Source organism: Bubalus kerabau, chromosome X, assembly GCF_029407905.1.
Source record: "Bubalus kerabau isolate K-KA32 ecotype Philippines breed swamp buffalo chromosome X, PCC_UOA_SB_1v2, whole genome shotgun sequence".
Taxonomy (NCBI): domain Eukaryota; kingdom Metazoa; phylum Chordata; class Mammalia; order Artiodactyla; family Bovidae; genus Bubalus; species Bubalus kerabau.
In genome coordinates, this window is record NC_073647.1 from 80,508,195 (window position 1) to 80,520,828 (window position 12,634).

The following is a 12,634-nucleotide window of genomic DNA, read 5'->3' on the forward strand; positions in this document are numbered from 1 at the left end:
TTATTGTGTTCCTGTAGATTTTCCTTTGAATCGTCATTAAAATTTGCCTTATGTATTGAGGTGCTGTTATGTTGAGTGCATATATAATTGTTATATCTTCTTGGACTTATCTCTTGATCATTATGTAGTGTCCTTCCTTGTCTCTTGTAAAGGTCTTAACTTTAAAGTCTATTTTATTGATATGAGTTTTGATACTACTGCTTTCTTTTGATTTCCATTTAAGTGGAATATCTTTTTCTAGCCCCTCACTTTCAGTTTGTATGTGTCTCTAGGTCTGAGGTGTGTCTCATGTAGAAAGCGTATATAGGGTCTTGTTTTTGTGTCCATTCATCCAGTCTGTCTTTTGGTTGGAGCATTTGATTCATTTACATTTTTTAAAAAAATATTTATTTTTTAATATAAATTTATTTATTTTAATTGGAGGTTAATTATTTCACAATATTGCATTGGTTTTGCCATACATCAACATGAATCATTTAAGGTAATTATTGGCATGTGTGGTCCTATTACTATTTCCTTTATTCTTTTGAGTTTGTTTTCGTAGACCTTTTCTTTCTCATGTGTTTCTGTCTAGAGAAGTTCCTTTAGTCTTTGTTGTAAAGCTAATTTGATGTTGCTCTATTCTCTATATTTTTCTTGTCTGTGAAGCTTTTGATTTCTCCCTCAAATCTAAATGATATCCTTGCTGGATAGAGTAATCTTGGTTGTGGGTTTTTTTCTTTCATTACTTTAAGCATATCCTGCCACTCCTTTCTGGCCTTCAGAGTTTCTCTTGAAAGATCAGCTGGTAGCCTTATGGGGATCCATATGGTATGCTATTTGTTGCTTTTCTTGCTGCTTTTAATGTTTGTACTTTGTTTAATTAGTTTGATTAATATATGTCTTTACATGTTTCTCCTAGGGTTTATCCTATTTGGGACTCTCTGGGATTCCTGGACTTGGGTGGCTAGTTGTTTCCCATGTTAGGAATTTTTTTTTGGCTATAATCTCCCCAAATATTTTCTCATACCCTTTTTCTCTTTTTCTTTGGGGACCCCTATAATTTGAATATTGGTGAGCTTAATGTTGTCCCAGAGGTCTCCGAGACTGTTCCTGTTTCTTTTTACTCTTTTTTCTTTATTCTGCTCTGCTTCAGTTATTTCCACCATTCTGTCCTCCAGCTCACTTATACATTCTTCTGCCTCAGTTACTCTGCTATTGGTTCCTTCTAGTATGTTTTTAATCTCAGTTTTTATGTTGTTCATTGCTGATTGTCTATTATTTATTTTTTCTGGGTCCTTGTTAAACATTTCTTCTGGGTCCTTGTTAAACATTTCTTAAATCTTTTCAAACTGTGCCTCCAGCCTATTTATCTGTGCCTGAATTTTATTTTAAAGATTTTATGTTATATTTATTATCAATACTCTGATTTCTTTTTCAGGTAGACTGCCTATTTTCTCTTCATTTTTTTGGTCTTGTGGGTTTTTACCATGTTCCTTCATCTGCTGCATGTTTCTCTGTCTTTTCATTTGGGTTAATTTACTGTGTTTGTGGTTTCCTTTCTGCAGTCTGGTGGTCTATAGTTCCTCTTAATTGTGAAGTCTCACCCCCATGAGTGGAGTTGGACCAGTGCCTTGTGAAGATTTCCTGGTTGGGGGGACTCGTACCTGTGTTCTGATAGATGGAGCTGGATTTTTTCTCTCTGAAGGACAGTGCCATATTCAGTAGTGTGTTTTGGGGTGTCTATGGGTTTGGTATGGCTTTAGGCAGCTTGTCTGCTAATATGCAATGTTATGTTCCTGTTTTGCTGAAGGATAGGCAAAGGGCATCTGGCACTGGAGCTTGCTGGCCTTTAGGTAGGGCTTGGTCTTAGTGTTGAGGTGGAGGCCTTTGGGAGAGCTCCTGCTGATTAATATTCCATGGGGTTGGTATTTCTCTGGTACAAAGTCCTCAATTCAGGTCTCTCACCTTGGGGCTTCAGGCTAAACCCTTTACTGTAGCACCGAGACTTCTTTGGCTACACAGCACAGAAGACAACACCCCAAGATGATTGATGAAAGCAACACTCAATTGTCTAGAACACCCAAGAAACTCACACTCTCAAAGATAAGAGAGAAAAGATGATAAAAACAGGAGCCAAAAAAGAAAAGAACAATCAAACCAATAAATAAACCCATACATAAAAATGAATACTAAAAACTAGACTTTCAAAAACACAAAATTTAGAACATAGAAAAAATGCAATATAGTTAAAGGGTACTATAAAAGAGGTAAATAAAATAAAATGAATTTGTTTAAACTAAGATGCTTTACAAAAGTAAAAAGTAGGTTATAAAAAAATAAAAATTAAGGGAATAATATAGAAAGAGCAACCTTAGAACAATATGAAAAAGAAAAAAGGGGGGAAATTATATAGAGAGTGGTGGTAAGAAGAAGGTCCTCATGATTCCTCTTTTTTTCCACTCCACACAATGTATTCCAGTCCATCTGCCTACTCAGAAAGTCCTCCAATATTTCTAGGAAGGTCTCTGGACCTGTTGTGGGCAGTGTGGGGTTTACTCAGTCTCAGATCTGGCCTTACTCCAGCTTGTACTTGCTCCCAAATTCCACAGTTGTCCCCAAAGTCCACAGTCTCAAGGTAATTGTGGGGATTTAATCCATTGCACCTGTGGCTGCAGTTACTAATACCCTTTCTCTTCTTTGGTCATGCAGCCCCTGGTGTTCCACTTTGGTTTTGGACCCAGCTCTGCTTGTAGGCTGCCCTCTGCTGTCTGCCCCCCATCCAGGCAAGAGGGGGCAAAAGACTGAGACTTATTAGGGCTCACTTGATCAGTTGGGCTGGGGAGAGGGAAGGGTATGTCAGCCACAATTGGGATGTAACAGGGAGTGCCTGAGGTGGTAGAAACCTGCTGAATGTTGTTATAGTCAGCTGGGTTGTGTACTCTCCCAGAAGAATTGGCCCCAGGTCATGGGTCCCTAGAAAGGGCCAAGTTGCTTAGGCTCCCAGTAAGGTGTGGGCAGTAACCTGTGCCTGCTCACAGCCTGGTGGTAGCTGCTTTGGCAGTGGCTAATGGCTTATGTTTCCTCCTCTGGGATCATAAACTGCAGTCATGTCCAATTCTGCTGGTGGTGCTCCTACCAGTTTTGCTGGTTTTGGTGGCCGCTGGTGAAGTCAGAGTTTCCTGGTGTTTACAATTTCCTGCCTCTCTGAGATGCCCCGTCCCCATCCTAGACTCCCTCAGCTGCATCTCACCAGCCCCCTTAGAGTATCCTTGTGGCAGCCAACCCCGGTCCTCTCCCTAGGGTCAAATACCTGAACCTGACTGAGCCTCAGCACTCTGCCCCTACTCTCTGCTGCTGGCACAGCTGTGTGCGCCACTTCTCTTCTGGGAAGTGCTGTTCGGCAATGATCTCTGTAGTGAATTCTCTCCGTTTTGTCTTCTGAGCATCTGTTGCTGAACTCCCCTCTGAAGTTCCAAAGCTCCCTCCTGCCCCCAACCCTGAGGGGGTTTCTGAGTGTGTGGAAACTTTTACTCCTTCACAACTCCCTCACCGAAGTGCAGGTTCCCATCCTGAAATCCTTTGTCTCGTTTTTTATCTTCATCTTTTAACCTACCTTCTTCTAAGGAGATTGGCTTGCCCTTTTGAAAGTCTGGGGTCTTCTGCCAGCTTTCAGAAGATGTTCTGTAGGATTTGTTGCATATGGAGATGAATTTCTGATGTATTTGAAGGGAGAGAGGTGATCTCCCCATCCTATTTCTCCACCATCTTGGATGCCTCCACTTTTCATTTATTAAGGATGAAATATTGAGCATTCAAAAGAGTAGAGTTTGGGCTAAATTGGGGAATTAAAATCTTTTATATATCTATGGCCATTATTTATTAGTATTTATTTTTATTAAAATTATATCTTGGTAAATTTGTATTAAGATCTGAGAAACAGAGATCTGGTATGTCTTTAATACAGGAACTAGTCCCAGAACTTCTGACAAAGGGAGAATAGGTATGTATGTGTATCTGTGTGTGATCAGAAGCAGGGGATTGATGGTATAATTGGAGAAATTCTACTCAAAGGCAAGTTTTGTTTTGACAATTTCAGTTTCAGGTGAAGGATATCTCAACTCAAACTAGTTCAAACAAGAGAGAAATCTATTGGTTTGTACAAACAGACGTCTGAAAGTCCAGATCTTTAGGCAGATCTGGTTCCAGACACTGAAAGGATAGCTCTCACTTTCCCTCTTTGACTCTGATTTCCTGTGTGTGTATGTCATCTTTTGGAAAATCTCCTATGGTAGCAGCAAGTATAGGTTTCTACCATCTTTATATCTCTCAACTGCAGAGACAGAATTTCTTACTCAAGTTCCAGTAAAAGTTCTAGAAATTTCCCTCAGTGACTGGCTAAGATAACTTGCCCATTCCTGAACTAAACATTTGGGTCAAGGGGATGAAATACTACTGGAAATGCCCATTGTCTTACCACTCCTGTGGTCAGTTAGAGGAGTCAATCTGACCCCCAAAAAAGGTTCTAGTACTAGAGGAGGAACGGGGTGGGAGAAAGTCATATTGAGAAGACAAAACCATAGCTAACACAATATACTACCAGCAGTATGATCAAACTGTTGATGTGATAAGGGCACATATGATACGAGTGTAACAAAAAGCAAAGTAAAATACTCCAGTCTCAATTACCTGGATATATTAATAAAAGTATAGGAAGAATACATGCCCACTTTTTATTCAGGTATGATTCTTAATTAGTATTTCTTGAGTACAGTCCTTGGACCAATTGCACCAGAATTATTTTGAAATCTTGTTTAAAATATAACTTCCTGAGTTCTAGCCTAAATCTGCTAAATATGAACCTACAAATAAATTCCTGTTGTCCAGGAATCTACATTTTTAACAGGTGATCTGGGTGATTTGTAAGAACATTAAAGCTCCAGAACCATGATTCTATTTTATTTAGACACATTGAATTGTAATACTAGGAGAAGTTATTATGTTTGGACTTGTAATTAGGGATGTAAATCTAGTCAAGCCCATTGTTGGTGCTCAACAAATATTTGATGCACTGAAATCTTACTAGTATCTTACTAGTTCAGACTAATTAGGTAGAAGCCATCTGAACTAATGAAAGCTCAAAACCATAGGTTATTTTAAAAAGGAAACATGGGGACTTCTGGCTATGATGTAGTGATGAAGACAACAAAATTCCTTTGCCCCAAAACAACTGTAAAACTCAACAACATTGTTCAAAAAACTAGTCATCGAAGTGCAGTTCTTGGTCCTGCAGATCTGTGTCTTGCTTCAACAATGCTTGGACAGAACAGACCCAGGGATGTCCCTTGCTCCAGCAGCGGACCAGCCTTCAACTTTTTTCCATTGCAACCTTCAGAATCAGCCACTCAGCTGTCCGTGATCACCAGGGCCAGCCATCACTTTTTGAGCTTAACTCCTTATAACCATGAGCGCCAAGATTCGTCAGAATTATTCCACAGAGGTAGAGGCTGCCATCAACCGCCTGCTCTACATGCACCTGCAGGCTTCCTATACCTACCTTTCTCTGGGCTTCTATTTTGACCACAACAATGTGGCTCTGGAGGGTGTGGGCCACTTTTTTTCATGAATTGGCCAAGGAGAAGCACGAGGGTGTAGAGTGGTCTCTTGAATATGCAAAACCAGAGCGGCGGCCTTGCCGTCTTCCTGGATGTACAGAAGCCATCCCAAGATGAGTGGGGTAAAACCCAGGATGCTATGGAAGCCTCCCTTCTCATAGAGAAAAGGCTGAACCAGGCCCTTTTGGATCTGCATGTCCTGGGTTCTGCCCTTGCAGACCCCCACATCTGTGACTTCCTGGAGAACCACTTCCTAGATGAGGAGGTGAAACTCATCAAGAAGATGGAGCCATTTCTCAAGTTTCAGACACAATGGAAACAATAAAGCTTTTTGCAGCAAAAACAAAAAACAAACAAAAAAACCCCCAAAAAACCCACCATTTCAGAGCTTGAAGAGAAGCAAGTAGGAAAAAAAAAGAAAGAAATATTAATTCATGAAAAACTGAATTTCAGGTATGAACAGTGAAAGTCTATGGTGTTCTTTTCTGGAACTACTTCCATCCTACCTCCATATCAGGTGAGGTAGGTGAGGTTGTTCTACCACAATGGGGCTGGCAGTGAAAAATCAGCAGATTTACTGGTAGAAGGGACTAACTTGGTTTGGAATAGATGATGAAAAACCTATATCCAATGATATTGTTGATAAAGTACCAAATTTGGCAGAAATGAGCAAGAAAAGCCAGGAACAATGCTAGCCTCAAGGTGAAGTCTTGGTTGGAGTCAGTGGCAGACAAACTAAAAAGCTGAGATTTAATAGGGAAATTCTGGTCATGAGAAAAGCATAGAAGAACTATCCTTGGCTGTCCAGGAAGCTTAACGAATGCATGTGGAGACCTGAGAAGACCTGGTAAAAATTAATAGCTGAAAATGGCCTGAATTTGTACACATACTTAAAATCACATGCAAATCCATCAGCAGTGGGTGGATACCTTACTGACTCAACTTGGTTGAGCACAGCTTCTAACCAATCATTAGCTGACCATTAAAATAAAAAGACACAGAGGTGACTCCTAGGAAGCCAAACTCAAAAGGAAAAATAAAATTCAAAAAAAAAAAAAAAAAAGCAGAACAGTTAGAGACCAGAAAGCAGGAGGAGACAAATTCTACAGATTAAGCCCAGGAAGGCTACAAATAAATGAAACAAACAAAATGAACAGCACTCTCAGTGGAATAAGGAATCCAGAACTGCTACAATACATTGTATAAAATGTCTAGTTTTCAAAGATGACAAGACACGAAATGGCAAAGAGTGACCCACACTCAGGGAAAAATTCAATAGAAACTGCCCGAGTGAGCCCAGATGTTAGATTTAGCAGGCAAGGACTTCAAAATACTGATAAATATGTTCAAAGAATTAAAGGAACCATTGTTTATGAATTAAGGGAAAATGTGATGACAACAGCTGCCTCATTGGAAAAGTTCTGGATGCTGGGAAAGATTGAGGGCAGAAGGAGAAGAGGGTGTCAGAGGATGAAATGGATGACATCACTGATGTAATGAACTTGAACTTGGGCAAAGTTTGGAGGTGGTGAGGGACAGAAAGGCCTGGCATGCTGCAATTCATGGGGTTGCAAACAGTCGGACACGACTGGGTGACTGAACAACAACAACAACAACAACAACAACAACAACAACAGGATGACAACCCAATGGCTTAGTGGGTAAAGAATCCATCTACAATGCAGGAGACACAGGTTCTATCCCTGATTCAGGAAAATCCCCTGGAGAAGGAAATGGCAACCCACTCCAGTATTCTTGCCTGAAAAAAATCCCATCCCATGGACGGAGGATCCTGACTGACTACAGTCCACAGGGTCACAAAGAGTCAGACCCAACTGAGTGACTAAGCACAAACACATGATGACAATGATACAAAAAAAGAGCAAGTCTCAATTTAAAAAAGGAACGTTAGAAAGAACCAAATGGAAACTGCTCAGTTGAAATCACAATAACTGATATGAAAGTTTACTACATTTACTCAAACATCATATTTGAAATGGCAGAGAGAAGAGTCATCCAGTCTAAAAAACAAAGGGAAAAAAACTGAAGAAAATGAACAGAACCTTCTGTGACTACTTCTAGCATGCCAACTTACATGTAATAGGAATCTAAGAAGAGACAAGAAAGAAAAAAAATATTTGAAGAAATAATCAAAAATTTTTCAAGTTTGGTGAAAAATATTAATTGGCAGGTCAGTGAAGCTGAATTCCAAGTAGGATAAACACAAAGGGGTGCATATGTAGTCATATTGTAGTCAAACTTTTGCAAGCCAAGAACAAAATCTTGAACAAGAGACAAATGACTCCTCATATACAGAGAAACAATATGTTTACCCTATGGTTAACATTATACTTAATGATCAAAGACTGAATGCTTCCTCCTTAAATCAGGAATGAGGAAAAATTTACATTCTCACCACTATTTGCTGGATGTTCTAGCCAGAGCAATAAGGACAGGAAATTAAGTAACAGGCATCTAAATTTGAAAAGAAGTGAAACTAACTCTATTTGTAGGTGGCAAGATCTTACATGTAGTCTACCAAAAAAATTAGAACTAATAGCACACAAAATGATCATAGGATACAAGATACAAAGTCCAATCGTGTTTCTGTACAAGAGCAGTGAACATTTGAAAATGAAAGTAAGATGTAATTATATTCATTATAACATCAAAAATTATATTCATTATAACAACTAAAAATAACTAACAAAAGAAGTATATGACATATATACATTGAAAACTACACAATATTGCAAAGAAAACTTAAAGACTGAAATCCCCCACATTGACCAATATATTCAACACAATTCCTATCAAAATCTCAGCAGGTGATTTTTTTCAAAGAAATTGATGACCTGATCCAAAATTTTATATGGGAACACAAAGAACCCAGACCCAGAAATCCAAGCAACTTTGGAAAGGAAAGGAGCTGTAGGACTTAAGGTACCCAACTTCAACTTACTATAAAACTACTGTACTGAAGGCAGTGTGGTATTGGCCTAAAAATAAATATATAGATTAATGGAAAAAAAATAGAGTCTAGAAATAAACCTTTAGCTTTATGGTCAATTGATTTTTCCAAAGATTGCAAGGCAATTAAATGAGGAAAAATATAATTTTTTTTAGCAAATGATTCTGGTTATCCACATACAAAAAAATTAACTTCTACCTTTACCTCATATTGTACACAAAAATTAAACTGTAAATGGATCATAGACCTAAATGTAGTAGCTAAAACTATTACAAGTTTGAAGAAAATATTAGGACAATTTTTAATTCTCTCTCTATATATATTATATCTCAATAAAGTTGTTGGAAAAATATCATTTTATGATTGTTTTCTATGACTGCATAGAAAATCATCCCCAAACTTAATTTGTACAGGTTATTTTGCTCATGGATTCTATGTAACATGGCATTCAGCATACAGAGGAGATGGTTTGTTTCTGTTCCACAGTTCCTGAAACCTCAGCTGAAATTCTAGAATTCTGGAGGTTGGAATCATTGCAAGGCCTGTTTACTCTCATGTCTAGTGGTTAATGCTGCTGCTGCTGCTAAGTCGCTTCAGTCGTGTCTGACTCTGTGCGACCCCATAGATGGCAGGCCACTAGGCTCCCCCGTCCCTGGGATTCTCCAGGCAAGAACACTGGAGTGGGTTGTCATTTCCTTCTCCAATGCATGAAAGTGAAAAGTGAAAGTGAAGTCGCTCAGTCCTGTCTGACTCTTCGCGACTCCATGGACCACAGCCTACCAGGCTTTCCAGGCAAAAGTACTGGAGTGGGGTGCCATTGCCTTCTCCAGGTTAATGCTGGCCATCAGTCAATACCTTAATTAAGACTGTCAGCTTAAATATCACATGTGGTCTCTGTTTTGGTACGGGACACCTTACAACATGGTGTGTTTGTCTGATGTTTTTCTCATGATTAGACTGGGTTTAGAGTTTTGGGGAGGATGATCACAGAAGTGAAGTGCCATTCTCGTCACATCATATCAAAGGTATACATTTATCTATTACTTATTACTGATGATGTTAATAATGTGGTCAAGGTTGTGTTTGTCAGAGTTCTCCACTGTAAGGTTACTTTCTCTCCTCTTCCCTTTTAATACTCTACTTTTTGGAAGCAAGTCACAGTAACAACCTCCTTAAGGAATGAAGAGTTATGCTTCATCTCCTTGAAGACAGTATATAAGTCATTTAGAATTCTTATACAGAAGAGACTTGTCTATTTACTTATTCAATAATTCATTTATATCAATATGGATTCATGGGTATTTATTTTGTATTTTGGGTTATAATCCAATATTAGTTTCTTTTATTGTTCATATATTTCAAGTTTTGGCCATTGGAAGCTGTTTCAGTTGGCCCCACTACCCCTTTGTGAGTGTGTTGAGAACTTCCTTACTTTATGGCGTTACAAAATGCTTCAGTCTCATCTTGTATATTCCCTATTTAAGCCTATGAATCAGTCAGTCATTTTTTTTTTCAAAGACTCACGGTTATTTTTATTGAAGAATGATATTAAGTATGAACTTTTAGACACGAAGTGTGTTCATTGGGGTGTCATTGCTTCTAGGCAGTCTCAGCTATCAGAGCAAGAAAATATAGGTGTACATCCTAGCCCAGTTATGCATCAGATCAGATCAGATCAGTCGCTCAGTTGTGTCCGACTCTTTGCGACCCCATGAATCGCAGCACGCCAGGCCTCCCTGTCCATCACCAACTCCCGGAGTTCACTGAGACTCACGTCCATCAAGTCAGTGATGCCATCCAGCCATCTCATCCTCTGTCATCCCCTTCTCCTCCTGCCCCCAATCCCTCCCAGCATCAGAGTCTTCTCCAATGAGTCAATTCTTCGCATGAGGTGGCCAATATGCATATATGCATCCATATGTATCTATTAAGCAAAGCATAAGATCATACTGAGATCTCTAACTCTAATCCAATAGCATGGAACTTCCCAGATGGCTTGGTGGGTAAAGAATCTGCCTGCAATGCAGGAGATGTGGGTTCCATCTCTGGGTCAGGAAGATCCCCTGGAGGAGGGCCTGGAAACCCACTCCAGTATTCTTGCCTGAAGAATCCCATGGACAGAGGAGCCTGATGGGCTACAATCCATGGGGTCACAAAGAGTCAGACATGACTGAAGTGACTTAGCATTCATGCATGCACAGTCCAATAGCACGTGGATCACTCTGGGCTTCTCCTTTTGTTTCCTTTTAAAACCCCTTGTCAACAGTGGGCAACCTAACTCTCATCATTCATTTATGCTTATTTGTTCAATCACAGTATACATCTACAGCAGTTTCAGAGTTGTTATCTGTCTATTTTTTAATAGCATATGTCCATTTTCCATTTTGAGCTCAGCAGTGGAACTGTATCCACAAATGCCAAGGTACAATGAAATAAATTCATTAGGAATCAGCATTTTATTATTATTATTATTGGCCTTATGGAATGGCATGCAGGATCTTAGTTCCTCCACCAGGGACTGAATTTATGCTCCCTCGAGTGGAAGCATGGAGTCCTAACCACTAGACTACCAGGGAACTTTTGAAATCAGCATTTTAGATATTTTAACTTTTATACCACATAACATCAGAGCCAAACATCAGAGATTGCTTAAAAGAAAAGAAAAAAAATATAATTTAAAAAGAATTCTTTTCCCTTTAAAAAATTTTCTTTTTTACTGTTGTAAAAAATATTCAATATGTACCATTTTAACTATTTTTAGTGTGTAATTTCGTGGCACTAAGTACATTAACAATATATACGACCATCACTAGTATCCATTTCCAGAATTTTCATCATTCCTTACTGGAATTCTGTACCCATTAAACAAGAAGTGTTTACTTCCTTTCCTTTCTCTTCTGATAACCTCTGTTCCACTTTCTGTCTCTATGAATTTGCCCATTCTATGTAATTCCTAAAAGTGGAATCATAAAATAGTTGTCTTTTTGTATCTGCTTCTTTCACTTAGCATAATGCTTTTAAGGTTCAGCCATGTTGCACCATATATTAGAACATCCTTCCATTTTAAGCCTGAACAATATTTCATTATATGTTTATACCACATTTTATTTAATCCATTCATCTGTTGGTGGACATTTTGCTGTTTTAGCCTTTTGTCTATTGTGATCAATGCTGTTAGGAACAGGATGTTCATGTATCTGAGTCTCTGTGTTCAATTCTTTGTATTTATATTTAGAAATGGAATTGGTTGGTCATATGGTAATTCTATGTTTATGTTTTTTTTTTTGAAGCCACCAAATTGATTATCACAACAGCTATGCAATTTTACATTTTCAACAGCAATGCATGAGGGCTTTAATTTCCCTACAACTTCACCAACACTGGTTATTGTCCTATTTTCTTAAATAAGAGTGACCTAAATGGGTAGTGTCTTAGTCTAATCAGCCTGCTATAACCAAATTACATAAAAGTGGCATCAGCAAAATGGCTCGACAAGATGTCCCTTGCAAGTATCTACCCCTCAACAACAAAATTTGGCATCTACCCACAAGCAAAAGTACCTTTGATGGAGCTGTGGAATCTAGTACCATACATAAGAAACATGGAAGGATTCTTACTTATCTACACATTAGGTAATAGGTATGCAGACCGTGGTGCCAGATGTGGACCCTAAAGTGGTCCATGAACCAACTCCAGCCCTTCTTAGCCATGATCTAGGAACCTCCAGAGGACACTAATTTAGACAATAAACCACAAATGAGAGGACATTTGTGGAAATCTAGGAGTCCAGTGGAGAAGTTCCAGCATACCACAGGAGTAAAATAAAAATCCAAGATATGACACATTGGAAATGGTAAAAGGAATATTTTGATCTACCCCTCCCCCAGAGTGGCACATCTCAGTGAAAGAGAGCCTTTGTTGGCTTGTAATTTCCTCTACAGGGGAACATGAGAGCATGGGAATGAGTACTTGGCTACTTCAGCCATGTGGAATCCTGCCAAAGGGGCCCATTTCTCTCTTGCCCTTCCAGAGTACTGAGTCATGAGCTATGTGACTTGGGGGCAGTGAG

General features: G+C 39.0%; 1 pseudogene; it reads left to right on the forward strand.

Annotated features, from left to right (window-relative positions):
• The first annotated feature begins 5,443 nt into the window (after nt 1–5,443).
• Nucleotides 5,444–5,919, forward strand: LOC129640068 (ferritin light chain-like; annotated as a pseudogene).
• The last annotated feature ends 6,715 nt before the right edge of the window (nt 5,920–12,634 follow it).